Raw genomic sequence first — 13867 nt, forward strand, 5'->3', positions numbered from 1 at the left:
AAATAAACCCACAGATAAAAGTCTGGCATGGTTAAATCAGACGAGCGAGGCCTGTTTTCGGGAGGTCGGACCCTTTTTCCCACGCACTGGCAGTTGTACGGAAGTTTCTTAACCAGTTCAATATTATTCTTCGAGCAGCAATAGGATATCGCGGCTGAATCTTGAAACGCTTACAAAACTCTCTGAAAGTTTTGAGATACACTTGTATTTTGCAGATTAGTCATGCAGATGTAGATCTAGATGCGGTCCTACAGCCAGGAGTGATGGTCTTCCCAGAATCCCCTTGCGGGTTGAATGGTTAATGCGCTTACCGTGACAATACATTTAAATTTTGAAACCTTGCCGATTCAAACCGCTCTGTCGTGTTTCCACGGCGCAAAATTCCTGCTCCTACGAAAACCCACAACGGCGTGAGATATTTTCATATTGCGAACAATTCCCTCTGAGTGAATTTTCATCAGTAAACATCCACAATCCATACTATTAAATCGTTACCGCCGAACCTGGTACCAGTTTTAAGTTGCCTATCTAACGTACACTCCTGGAAATTGAAATAAGAACACCGTGAATTCATTGTCCCAGGAAGGGGAAACTTTATTGGCACATTCCTGGGGTCAGATACATCACATGATCACACTGACAGAACCACAGGCACATAGACACAGGCAACAGAGCATGCACAATGTCGGCACTAGTACAGTGTATATCCACCTTTCGCAGCAATGCAGGCTGCTATTCTCCCATGGAGACGATCGTACAGATGCTGGATGTAGTCCTGTGGAACGGCTTGCCATGCCATTTCCACCTGGCGCCTCAGTTGGACCAGCGTTCGCGCTGGACGTGCAGACCGCGAGAGACGACGCTTCATCCAGTCCCAAACATGCTCAATGGGGGACAGATCCGGAGATCTTGCTGGCCAGGGTAGTTGACTTACACCTTCTAGAGCACGTTGGGTGGCACGGGATACATGCGGACGTGCATTGTCCTGTTGGAACAGCAAGTTCCCTTGCCGGTCTAGGAATGGTAGGACGATGGGTTCGATGACGGTTTGGATGTACCGTGCACTATTCAGTGTCCCCTCGACGATCACCAGTGGTGTACGGCCAGTGTAGGAGATCGATCCCCACACCATGATGCCGGGTGTTGGCCCTATGTGCCTCGGTCGTATGCAGTCCTGATTGTGGCGCTCACCTGCACGGCGCCAAACACGCATACGACCATCATTGGCACCAAGGCAGAAGCGACTCTCATCGCTGAAGACGACACGTCTCCATTCGTCCCTCCATTCACGCCTGTCGCGACACCACTGGAGGCGGGCTGCACGATGTTGGGGCGTGAGCGGAAGACGGCCTAACGGTGTGCGGGACCGTAGCCTAGCTTCATGGAGACGGTTGCGAATGGTCCTCGCCGATACCCCAGGAGCAACAGTGTCCCTAATTTTCTGGGAAGTGGCGGTGCGGTCCCCTACGGCACTGCGTAGGATCCTACGGTCTTGGCGTACATCCGTGCGTCGCTGCGGTCCGGTCCCAGGTCGACGGGCACGTGCACCTTCCGCCGACCACTGGCGACAACATCGATGTACTGTGGAGACCTCACGCCCCACGTGTTGAGCAATTCGGCGGTACGTCCACCCGGCCTCCCGCATGCCCACTATACGCCCTCGCTCAAAGTCCGTCAACTGCACATACGGTTCACGTCCACGCTGTCGCGGCGTGCTACCAGTGTTAAAGACTGCGATGGAGCTCCGTATGCCACGGGAAACTGGCTGACACTGACGGCGGCGGTGCACAAATGCTGCGCAGCTAGCGCCATTCGACGGCCAACACCGCGGTTCCTGGTGTGTCCGCTGTGCCGCGCGTGTGATCATTGCTTGTACAGCCCTCTCGCAGTGTCCGGAGCAAGTATGGTGGGTCTGACACACCGGTGTCAATGTGTTCTTTTTTCCATTTCCAGGAGTGTATATGAGAGGCGACAAGAATTTGACATTCAATATTTCGCGTAATTATTGTCCGAATTCCAAAATTTAAAATGCTGTCACAATCTGCTCACTCCGTCTGCAGGCCACAAGTGTCCCATCGGGACCATCCGACCGCCGTGTCGTCCTCACCTGAGGATGCGGATAGGAGGGGTGTGTGGTCAGCACACCGCTCTCCCGCTCGTTATGATGGTTTGAGTAGCTCCTCAATTGGAATCACGTGGCTGAGTGCACCCTGGAAAATGGCAACAGCGCATCATAGCCCGGATGATCACCAATCCAAGTGTCGACCACGCCCGACAGCGCTTAACTTCGGTGATCTGACGCGAACTCGTGTATCCACTGCGGCAAGACCGTTGCCACAATCTGCTCAGGAGCAGCCATAATCTTACGATAAAAGTTTAACACGACAACGCAAATATTACGGTCAGGAACTGAGTGTTTGTCACAAGGGAGCGTAACTGACGGCGCTTAGACGCGCTGACTTTATTGATCCAGTATCTGAGAACGAGAGGGCTTAGCGCCTTTCATCAAACTTTACACGTAATTTTGGGAAACGCATTCTCGCTGACACCGTCCTCAAAATGATGAAAGGAAAAACGTTTATCGCCTACTACATTTTCTCTGTTCATACTGTTGTGTCTAGACAAGACAGCCTAGACACAATGAGAGGAAGCCGAAAGGCACGCGCTTAAACTCACGCAGGCTGGCGTGAGGTCTGAAACAGGAAACGTAATGCATGCTATAAAGAAAAGTACGTAGCTTCTGGAATACTTAACTTTAATCCACATTTGCAGAACATCGCTCTTGATGATACATTAATAGAATCTCAATCTCAATTGAATACGGCGCCTTGCTAGGTCGTAGCAAATGTAGCTGAAGGCTATGCTAACTATCGTCTCGGCAAATGAGAGCGTAATTCTCAGTGAACCATGGCTAGCAACGTCGGCTGTACAACTGGGGCGAGTGCTAGTACGTCTCACTAGACCTGCCATGTGGTGGCGCTCGGTCTGCAATTACTGACAGTGGCGAGACGCGGGTCCGTCGTATACTAGCGGACCGCGGCCGATTTAAAAGCTACCACCTAGCAAGTGTGGTGTCTGGCGGTGACACCACACATACAGCCAAAGTTCAGCATCTGTCACGACGTTGTAATCTATTATTTCTTCACTACCAGCTGTACTACAGTTTGCAGTCGATATCTACGTATATAATCGAATATAACTGCAAAATTGTTCATTTTGCGGCACGTAGTTCAAGAGGCAGGAGATGACAAACATTTAGATGCGTGAAAAACTAACGTTTGCTTAAAATGGAGCCTCCACTCTTTCATAATGAGTGCCCTAGTCGACTTTTACGATCTTTGAACATAATTTCATACCTTTCCTAAACTTTTTCTCTCTGACACGCTTGAAGTCGAATATCTAACACATTAACTCATTTGTAAAATAAACACGAGTCTGAAGCTGTTTTATTCATAGGAGTTTGATTTTTTAAAGAATAGTTGGTTTAGTGGGTCATTACAATTCCATTACACAGCTCAATATCTTCAAAGTAAACGACAGCACGATACTGCGACATACGAATTACAATTATATGTTCTTAGGAGATTCCAGCTGCTTCAGTAACGAACTTTAGGATTCCAAGCGCACTAGGATTAGGAAATGCACGACTGAATGTAAATTTAATAGTGTCTCTACGAGACATCGTTTCCACCTTCAAAAATTGGTCAAGTGCGAGCAAGACTCACGCACTGTGGGTTCCATACAGATTCTGGGAATAAAGAATCTCAATGGTTTTTACCTTTTTTATTTATTCACTAAAACATGACTACAATTTACTTTTTATCTTTGCACTTTATGTTCGTCTATTTTGTTTTTGACGGTTGATGAATGCGTTCTAATAGCAACAATGTATTTTTTATGTAATATATTTACAGTTAAAGAATTTTCTTAATTTACTTGTACTATGAGACCTTGATTGTTGCGAAATTTCAGGATTCTACGTCAACAGGAATTACTCTCTCTGTTTTGATGAGTGAGTTTGACAGTAACAAAATATGTGACATACTTGGCCTAATCGTTTGACTGCACTGACGTGGGAGCTTAACCTTTTTACACCACAAAGAGACCATAGACTTTAGTAAGCGACAAAAATTTGAATTTGATACCCCAACCTGTTCCAGAGAAAAAGAGGTCTTATCAGACGGACAGACAAACGCATAAAAAGTGTCAAAAATATTTTTTCGTGTTGGATAATTACGAAAGAACAATTTTCGGATTTTTTCCTTTACTTTCACTGCGAAACCTTGCTTCTTGCAGAATTTCATGATTCCAGGTCAACGTGGTAGTACCATGTATGTTTTGATGAGTGTCTTTGAGAGTTTCGAAATAAGTGGCATAAATGGTCTAATCTTTTGATTTAATTAGAAGCTTAAATATTTTACATCGCTAAGGTATCATAGAGTTTAGTATGTGACATAAATCTGAATTTGATACACTCACCTGTTCCAGTGGAGTGTAGCTAATTATTTTGGAGTGTAGCCATGTATGGAAGTGAAACATGGACGATAAATAGTTTGGACAAGAAGAGAATAGAAACTTTCGAAATGTGGTGCTACAGAAGAATGCTGAAAATTAGGTGGGTAGATCACATAACTAATGTGGAGGTATTGAATAGAATTGGGGAGAAGAGGAGTTTGTGACACAACTTGACAAGAAGAAGGGACCGTTTGGTAGGACATGTTCTGAAGCATCAAGGGATCACAAATTTAGCATTGGAGGGCAGCGTGGAGGGTAAAAATCATAGAGGGAGACCAAGAGATGAATACACTAAGCAGATTCAGAAGGATGTAGGTTGCAGTAAGTACTGGGAGATGAAGATGCTTGCACAGGATAGAGTAGCATGGAGAGCTGCATCAAACCAGTCTCAGGACTGAAGACCACAACAACAACAACAACAACAACACCCGTTCCAGAGGAAAAGAAGTTTTAACAGACGGACAAACAGACAATGGATAAAAAAATGATAAGAAATATTCTTTTCATATGATATAATAACAAATTAACAATATTCGTATTTTTTTCCTTTCCTTGTTCAGTAAAAACTTTGTTATTCTCAGATAACATGACTGTAGGTCAACGGGAAGTACAGTATTGAGTTTGACGAGTAAGTTTTCCAGTATCAAAATAAACTGAAGCACCAAAGAAACTGATATACACAAGCGTATTCAAATATAGAGATATGTAAACAGGCAGAATACGGCACAGCGGTCGGCAACGCATGTGTAAGACACCAAGTGTCTGGCGGAGTTATTAGATTACTGCCGCTACAATGGTAGGTTATCAAGATTTGTAAGTTTAAACGTATTGTTATAGTCGGCGCACGAGCGGTGGGACACGGCATCTCCGAGGTAGCGAAGATGTGGGGATTTTCCCGTACGAACATTTCACGAGTGTACCGTGAATAGTAGGAACCTGGTAATACATCAAATCTCCGACATCGCTGCGGCCGGAAAGAGATCCTGCAAGAATGGGACCAGCGACACCTGAAGACAATCAGAATGGTTCAAATGGCTCTGAGCAATATGGGACTTAACATCTGAGGTCATCAGTCCCCTAGAACTTAGAACTACTTAAACCTAACTAACCTAAGGACATCACACACATCAACGCCCGAGGCAGGATTCGAACCTGCGACCGTAGCAGTCGCGGTTCCGGACTGAAGCGCCTAGAGCCGCTTGGCCACACAGGCCGGCTGAAGACAATCGTTCAACGTGACAGGACTGCAACCCTTCCGCAAACTGCTACACATTTCAGTGCTGGGCCATCAACAAGTGTCAGCGTGCGAACCATTCAACGAAACATCATCGATATGGGCTTTCGGGGCCGAAGACCTACTCGTGTACCCTTGATGACTGCACGACACAAAACTTTAAGCCTTGCCTCGTCCCGTCGACACCGACATTGGACTGATAATGACTGGAAACATGTTGCCTGGTCGGACGAGTCTCGTTTCAGCTTGTATCGAGCAGATGCACATGTACGGGTATGGAGGCAACCTCATGAATCCATGGACCCTGCATGTCAGCAGGGGGCTATTCAGTCTTGTGGACGAGGCTCTGTGACGGTGTGGAGCGTGTGCAGTTGAAGTGATATGTGACACCTGGTACGTCTCCAGCAGGTGACACGTACGTAAGCATCCTGTTTTATCATCTGCATTCATTCATGTCCATTGTGCATTCCGAAGGACTTGGGCAATTCCAAATGGACAATGCGACACCCCATACGTCCAGAATTGCTACGGAGTGGCTCCAGGAACACTCTTCTGAGTTTAAACACTTCCGCTGGCCACGAAACTCACCAGACATGGAGATTATTGAGCATATCTGGGACGCCTTGCAACGCGCTGTTGAGAAGAGACCTCCGCCCCCTCGTACTCTTACAGATCTATGGACAACCCTGCCAGATTCATGGTGTCAGTTCCCTCCAGCACTTCTTCAGACATTAGTTGAGTCCATGCCACGTATTGTTGTGGCACTTGTGCGTGCTCGCGGAGACCCTATGCGATGTTAGGCAGGTGTACCAGTTTTTTTCGGCTCTTCAGTGTATGTAACATAAATGGCCGTATCTCATGACTGAATTGACTTAGAAGCTTTTTCATTTTACCCTACCAAGGGGCTATAGCCCTTAACGTGTGACATAAATTTGAACTTGATACGGCCGGCCGCGGTGGTCTCGCGGTTCTAGGCGCTCAGTCCGAAACCGCGCGACTGCTACGGTCTCAGGTTCGAATCCTGCCTCGGGCATGGATGTGTGTGATGTCCTTAGGTTGGTTAGGTTTAAGTAGTTCTAAGTTCTAGGGGACTGACGACCACAGATGTTAAGTCCCATAGTGCTCAGAGCCATTTTGAACTTGATACGTCCACCCATTCATGAGAAAAAGGGTTGTTAACAGTTAGACAGCCAGGCGGACTACAAAGCGATCATGTAAGGGTTCCGTTTTCTCAGCTTGTGGACAAAACCATAAAAATCGCACATGCACACTTCAGATACCTACTTCCAAATTACAGAGTACACATTAAGTCAAACAAAAAGTGACAATGAAATAAACAGGCTCACTCGCGAGTAGCAGCCACAGGGAGCTCCGCTACTCTACCACGCGCCTAAACGGCTCGGAAAAGATCTACATCTACATCTACATCCATACTCCGCAAGCCACCTGACGGTGCTGCCGCCACACGTACCAGGATCTGCTTGGTAAATCGAGGCCGTTTCCCGGCTACTGCGAAGCATACACGTGCGTTCCGCGAATCAAGCAGATTTCCTCGTGCATTTCGCGTTAATCGTGACAGTATCCCTCAACTGGCCATTAAAACCTGAACTGAGGATCTCTCCTCTAGACAAGAGCGTGGATAGCCACAGCATTTTAGTTGACAGTTGCCATATTTAGAAATACCAGTGCCCAACAAATCTCTCAGCTAACTTTCGGAGAAAATAATAGCATGAGAACTTCGCCTCAAAAACGGCTAGAGGTCTACAAAATGCGTGAAGCGTTCGAGGAACACGAAATTAAAATTCTCTCTACCGACTTGATGGTAAATTTCATTTATGATGTGCTTCACAATGTTTTGTTGACTTCAGATTTGAATAACAATCGCGAAACGAGGTTGAATATTTTACACAAGGTACAACATTTATTCAAGTTTACTTATGAAATACAATATCGGACAAATGACGACCATTAGCGCGTACACAACGCTGGAGACGTTTCATCCAGTTTTTGAACACATCTTTCGTAACTGCTGGAGGACTTCTGCAAATTTCATCATTAAGGGGCTCCGGAACGCCCTATACTTGCAATGTTAAAATAACCCTTATAAATTACATCTTTCCTCACAAAGTATTTGAGGTAGGAAGTTGAACGTTTTACAGATTATTTATTGGAATATGGGCTACAACTTAACACAGGGATTTTACAAAATTTTAGTTCAGTTATTAAAGATGATTTTTTACAATTGTAATGAAAATTCACAACATTTTTTTGCAATTTTTTATTTATATATTCAAAAATATACAGTTTTTTGGAAAAAGGCTGTGTTAAATTATGCAGAAGGTACTGTGTAACATTTACTGAAAGTTTAAAACAAATATGTTTGGAAGATCCTTAGAAAACATGTAATTAGTATGAGAAAATAAAAGTTTTGGGAATCGAGCGACAAAGATTGGATTAAATTTTTAGTGCATTCCAGGTCCATAGGATGGATTATCTTCATCCTCTGCAAACTCCTCCTCCAGCTTCCTCTTGTTCCTCCTCCTGTTTACTCTTGCTTGTATTTCTAGACTCTTTACAGCCCTGTCAGCAGCCCGAAGGCGTTCCTTGTCTAAAGCAAGCACCGCTCGTACCATGTTAGAACCTATCTTCATTCCCATATTTCTAAATACCTTGCACCTTACAATGTTGCCATAATTGAAAGTCGCAACAGCAACTTTACTTTTACTCATTATTATACTCCAACAAAACAGAGACTCAAGAAACAGAATTAATTACGAATATTTTCGAGATAACGACAGAGTAAATAAACATGAAACAATCGACAATCACACCAGCGATATATATTGAACCATCACAGGTTAGCCACAACACATACTTTATCTCACATCACTAAAATGTACCTGATGAACACGGACGTTAATAATAACACCATTTGACAGCAGTTTAACAGCGCCACAGTGGGCCACGCCCATGTAGAACACATTTCAAAAAAAATTTAAAAATAGTTTTAGTCTTCGGAATTGAATAAATTATATATCTATTAAAAGGTAATAGTCTGCAGATTCAGAAAACGCAAAAAAGTAAAAATTGAACTTTTCATGATTTTGAGCCTTTCCGGAGCCCCTTAACTCGATATTTTAACTGTTTACTGTCTACAGGGAAATTAAAGAGACCTTTGGAGAAAAGAGAACCACTTGTATGAATATCAAGAGCTCAGATGGAAACCCAGTTCTAAGCAAAGAAGGGAAAGCAGAAAGGTGGAAAGAGTATAAGGAGTGTCTATACAGGGGCGATGTTCTTGAGGACAATATTATGGAAATGGAAGAGGATATAGATGAAGATGAAATGGGAGATACGATACTGTGTGAAGAGTTTCACAGAGCACTGAAATACCTGAGTCGAAACAAGGCCCCGGGAGTAGACAACATTCCATTAGGACTCCTGACGGCCTTGGGAGAGCCAGTCCCCTGACAAAATTCAAGAAGAATATAATAATTCCAATCCCAAAAAAAGCAGGTGTTGACAGATGTGAAAACTATCAGTTAATAAGTCACAGCTGCAAAATACTAACGCGAATTTTTTACAGACGAATAGAAAAACTGATAGAAGCCGAGCTCAGGGAAGTTCAGTTTGGATTCCGCAGGAATGTTGAAACACGTGAGGCAATACTGACTCTACGACTTATCCTAGAAAATAGATTAAGGAAAGGCAAACCTACGTTTCTAGCATTTGTAGACTTAGAGAAAGCTTTTGACCATGTTGACTGGAATACTCTCTTTCAAATTCTAAAGATGGCAGGGGTAAAATACAGGAAGCGAAAGGCTATTTACAATTTGTACAGAAAGCAGATGGCAGTTATAAGAGGCAAGGGACATGCAAGGGAAGCAGTGGTTGGGAAGGGAGTGAGACAGGGTTGTAGCCTCTCCCCGATGTTGTTCAATCTGTATATTGAGCAAGCAGTAAAGGAAACAAAAGAAAAATTCGAAGTAGGTATTAAAATCCATGGAGAAGAAATAAAAACTTTGAGGTTCGCCGATGACATTGTAATTCTGTCAGAGGCAGCAAATGACTTGGAGGAGCAGTTGAACGGAATGGACAGTGTCTTGAAAGTAGGTTATAAGAAGGACATCAACAAAAGCAAAACAAGGGTAATGGAATTTTGTCGAATGTAGTCGGGTGATGCTGAGGGAATTAGATTAGGAAATGAAACACTTAAATTAGTAAAGGAGTTTTGCTATTTGGGGAGCAAAATAACTGATGATGGTCGAAGTAGGGAGGAGATAAAATGTAGACTGGCAATGGCAAGGAAAGCGTTTCTGAAGAAGAGAAATTTGTTAACATCGAGTATAGATTTAAGTGTCAGGAAGTAGTTTCTGAAAATATTTGTATGGAGTGTAGCCATGTATGGAAGTGAAACATGGGCGATAAATAGTTTGGACAAGAAGTGAATAGAAGCTTTTGAAATGTGGTGCTACAGAAGAATGCTGAAGATTAGATGGGTAGATGACATAACTAATGAGGGGGTATTGAATAGAATTGGGGAGAAGAGGAGTTTGTGGCACAACTTGACAAGAAGAAGGGACCGGTTGGTAGGACAAGTTCTGAGGCATCAAGGGATCACAAATTTAGTACTGGAGGGCAGCGTGGAGGGTAAAAATCGTAGAGGGAGACCAAGAGATGAATACACTAAGCAGATTCAGAAGTATGTAGGTTGCACTAAGTACTGTGAGATGAAGAAGCTTGCACAGGGTAGAGTAGCATGGAGAGCTGCATCAAACCAGTCTCAGGACTGAAGGCCACAACAACAACAACAACTGTTGCAATGTTCTCGGCTTGTCGATGGCCACCCTCGCCTCCAAATAACCCCACAGGTAAAAAAGTCTGGCACGCTTAAATCAGGCGAGCGAGGCCTATTTTCGCGAAGTCGGACGGTTTTCCGATGCACCGAGATTCTTATCCAATTCAGTATTATTCCACGAGCACGAATTGATATCGCTGAATCTTGAAATGCATGCTGCACGCGCACGATAGATTCGCCGCAGCGGAAATAGCACTCCACCAAGAACGCACGGTGTTCCTTCGACCAGTGCGGCATGATTACTGTCGAAACCTTTGTACTACTAATAGACGGCCGCCAATGTTACTGTATCTCGCTTTTAGAGCGCGTTATTCAAATCTGAATCTTTAAAACACTGTGAAACATTCTTTTCAGTCCACCGCAGACTGACAATTCATTCTGGAAGCAATCCTCTGGGATGTGGCTAAGCCATTTCTCCGCAGCATTCTTTCCTTCAGAACTGCTAGCTCTGCAGGGTTTGTACGAGAACATTTGCAAAGTTTGGAAGGTACGAGAAGACACACTGACTGAAGTTCATGCTTGCATAGTACAGTCGCTAGAGCACTTGCCCGTGAAACGCATAGCTCCCACGTTCAGTTCCCTTTCCGGCACACAGTTTTAATCTGACAGGAAGTTTCAAATGAGCATACATCCCGCTGCAGAGTGAAAATTCTTTCTAAAAACCTTGAGATTCGCCAACAACAATGTAATTTTGTCAGAGACAGCAAAGGACGTCGTACGAAAGGGACACTGTATAGAAGAGAAATTATAAGAAGAATATCAACAAAAGTTGAAGACAGAGCGATAGGATGTAGCCAAATAAAATCTTGTAATGTTGACAAAACTAGATGAGGGATTCAGTCGCTAGAAGTAGTGGATGAGATTTGCTACTTCGGCAGCAAAGTGATTGACGATGGCCACAGTAGAGAGTATATAATATGCAGACGGCCAATAGCAAGAATTGCATTTGTGAAAAAGAGAAATTTGTTACCATAAAGTATAAATTTAAGTGTTAGGAATCCTTTCTGGAGATATTTGTCAGGATGCAAATATGGAAGGTGGATAAATTAACCGTACAGACAAGGAGGAAACAGCCGCTTCGGAAATGTAGTGCTACAGCAGAATACTAAAAGTTCTGAGAACTGAGGAGAAATGAAATATACGACACAATTTGACTAAAAGAAAGGATCTGTTGACAAAACTAACGTCGTCCGAGCAGGCCTTGAGAGGCTCAACGGTAACGACCGACCGCCGTCTCATCCTCAGACGATAGGTATCACTGAGTGTGAATATGGAAGGGCATGTGGTCAGCGCACCGCTCCCACTGCCGTTGTTACCTTTCGCTACCGGAGCCGCTACTTTTCGTTCCAGTAGCTCCTCAATTTGCCTCAGAAGGGCTGAGTGCATCCCGGCTGAGTGCAGATCCGGATGGTCACCGCTCCAAGTGCTAGCCAAGTCTAACAGTGCTTAACTTCGGTAATCTGACGGGACCTGGTGTTACCCCTGCGGCAGGGTCGTTGGCGGGATCAATTGATACATCCTGAGATAGCAAGGAATCGTCAGTTTAGTAGTGGAGGGACGTGTGTGGTGTAAAAAGTGTAGAGGAGACCAAGGGACGAAAAAGGTTGCATTAGTTATTTGGAGGGGAAGAGGCTTGTACAGAATAGAATAGCGTGGTTCCGTCGGACTGAAAACCATAATAGCGACATACTCTAATAACAGATCAACACTCTTCAGCGCCTCCGTGTGCACGGTAACTAGTTCCTAAATCTTTTCGTCTTCCTCTACCGTGCATATTTCGTTCTCTAGACCCGCATGACTTGACGGCTGAACCCGGTACAGTGGGGTCGCTATTCAGCCTCTCGTCACCGACGTCATCACAACCAATAATTTGTTTCACAAGATCGGTCACGTGAGTAGCAGTATCACATTCCTGACTACTTTAACCTGCGAAACCACTTTCGGCTGTGGGTGTTGCATCTTATTCCGACGGCAAACCACGTGGCACGTTCATTATACTCTTTTCTGAACGAAATTGACGAATTATTCAAAGATAATGCGCAGCCGGATAATCAGTGGCTTCCTGTATTTTTCTTTGGCTTGTAGCTAGTAGCTAGCAAGTTATTTAGCCATTGAATTAGATGCAGGTGATGTACAACCTGAAGCAGTCGCCCGAGCTCCGCCTGTCCAATTGGAGTTCACGCACGACGTATCTGTGGGGCACGTTGCATAACTGTCGGTTTGCAGGCGCGACCAGTGGTTGCGTTCGAATAAGCCACTCTATCGGGTTCCGGCACTATTAGGACGTACCGTTACATGTTCGAAAGGGTAGGGAGCTAGGTGGTGGAGTGCTAAGGTGCTTGGTTCTAAATAACTCCACAATACTTTAAACAAATTTATTTAAATATTGAAAAACCCAGAATGTCGAGACACCTTTAACCTTATGAAAAGGTTTTCAGATGCCGCTAACAGTCACAAAATTGGTTGACTACTAAATTATTTATTTAGCGACGTGTGTTGAGGTGATACTCATCATCAGGCTATAATAATAGTGTACACACGTATTAAATTTTCTTTATATGACTGTTGTGATCATCAGAGCAGCCATGTACAGAAGCTTTAATACATCTATACAGCCGGCCGTTGTGGGCGAGCGGTTCTAGGCGCTACAGTCTGCAACCGCGCGACAGCTACGGTCGCCGGTTCGAATCCTGCCTCGGGCATGGATGTGTGTGATGTCCTTAGGTTAGTTAGGTTTAAGTAGTTCTAAGTTATAGGGGACTAATGACCTCATAAGTTCCCATAGTGCTCAGAGCCATTTGAACCATTTGAACCTCTATACATTTATGTTAAATGTTTTTGTAAAGTCACTAAAGCCTGATGATGAGGTATCGTTAAATAAATAAGTTAGTAGTCAACAGATTTAGTGGCTGGTAGCGGTTCAAATGGTTCAAATGGCTCTGAGCACTATGCGACTTAACTTCTGAGGTCATCAGTCGCCTAGAACTTAGAACTAATTGAACCTAACTAACCTAAGGACATCACACACATCCATGCCCGAGGCAGGATTCGAACCTGTGACCGTAGAGGTAGCTCGGCTACAGACTGTAGCGCCTAGAACCGCACGGCCACTCCGGTCGGCCTGGTAGCGGTATTCGAAAAGTTGTTCATAATTTTGAAACGGCCGTCGTCGATTAAAGGTCAATGTGGCTCCAAATTAGCTTTAACCCTCTCTTTAACAACATAAATCATCCGGAGTGGACGACAGGAAACCACAATTC

The sequence above is a fragment of the Schistocerca cancellata genome, chromosome 10 (assembly GCF_023864275.1).
Source record: "Schistocerca cancellata isolate TAMUIC-IGC-003103 chromosome 10, iqSchCanc2.1, whole genome shotgun sequence".
In the NCBI taxonomy this organism is placed as follows: domain Eukaryota; kingdom Metazoa; phylum Arthropoda; class Insecta; order Orthoptera; family Acrididae; genus Schistocerca; species Schistocerca cancellata.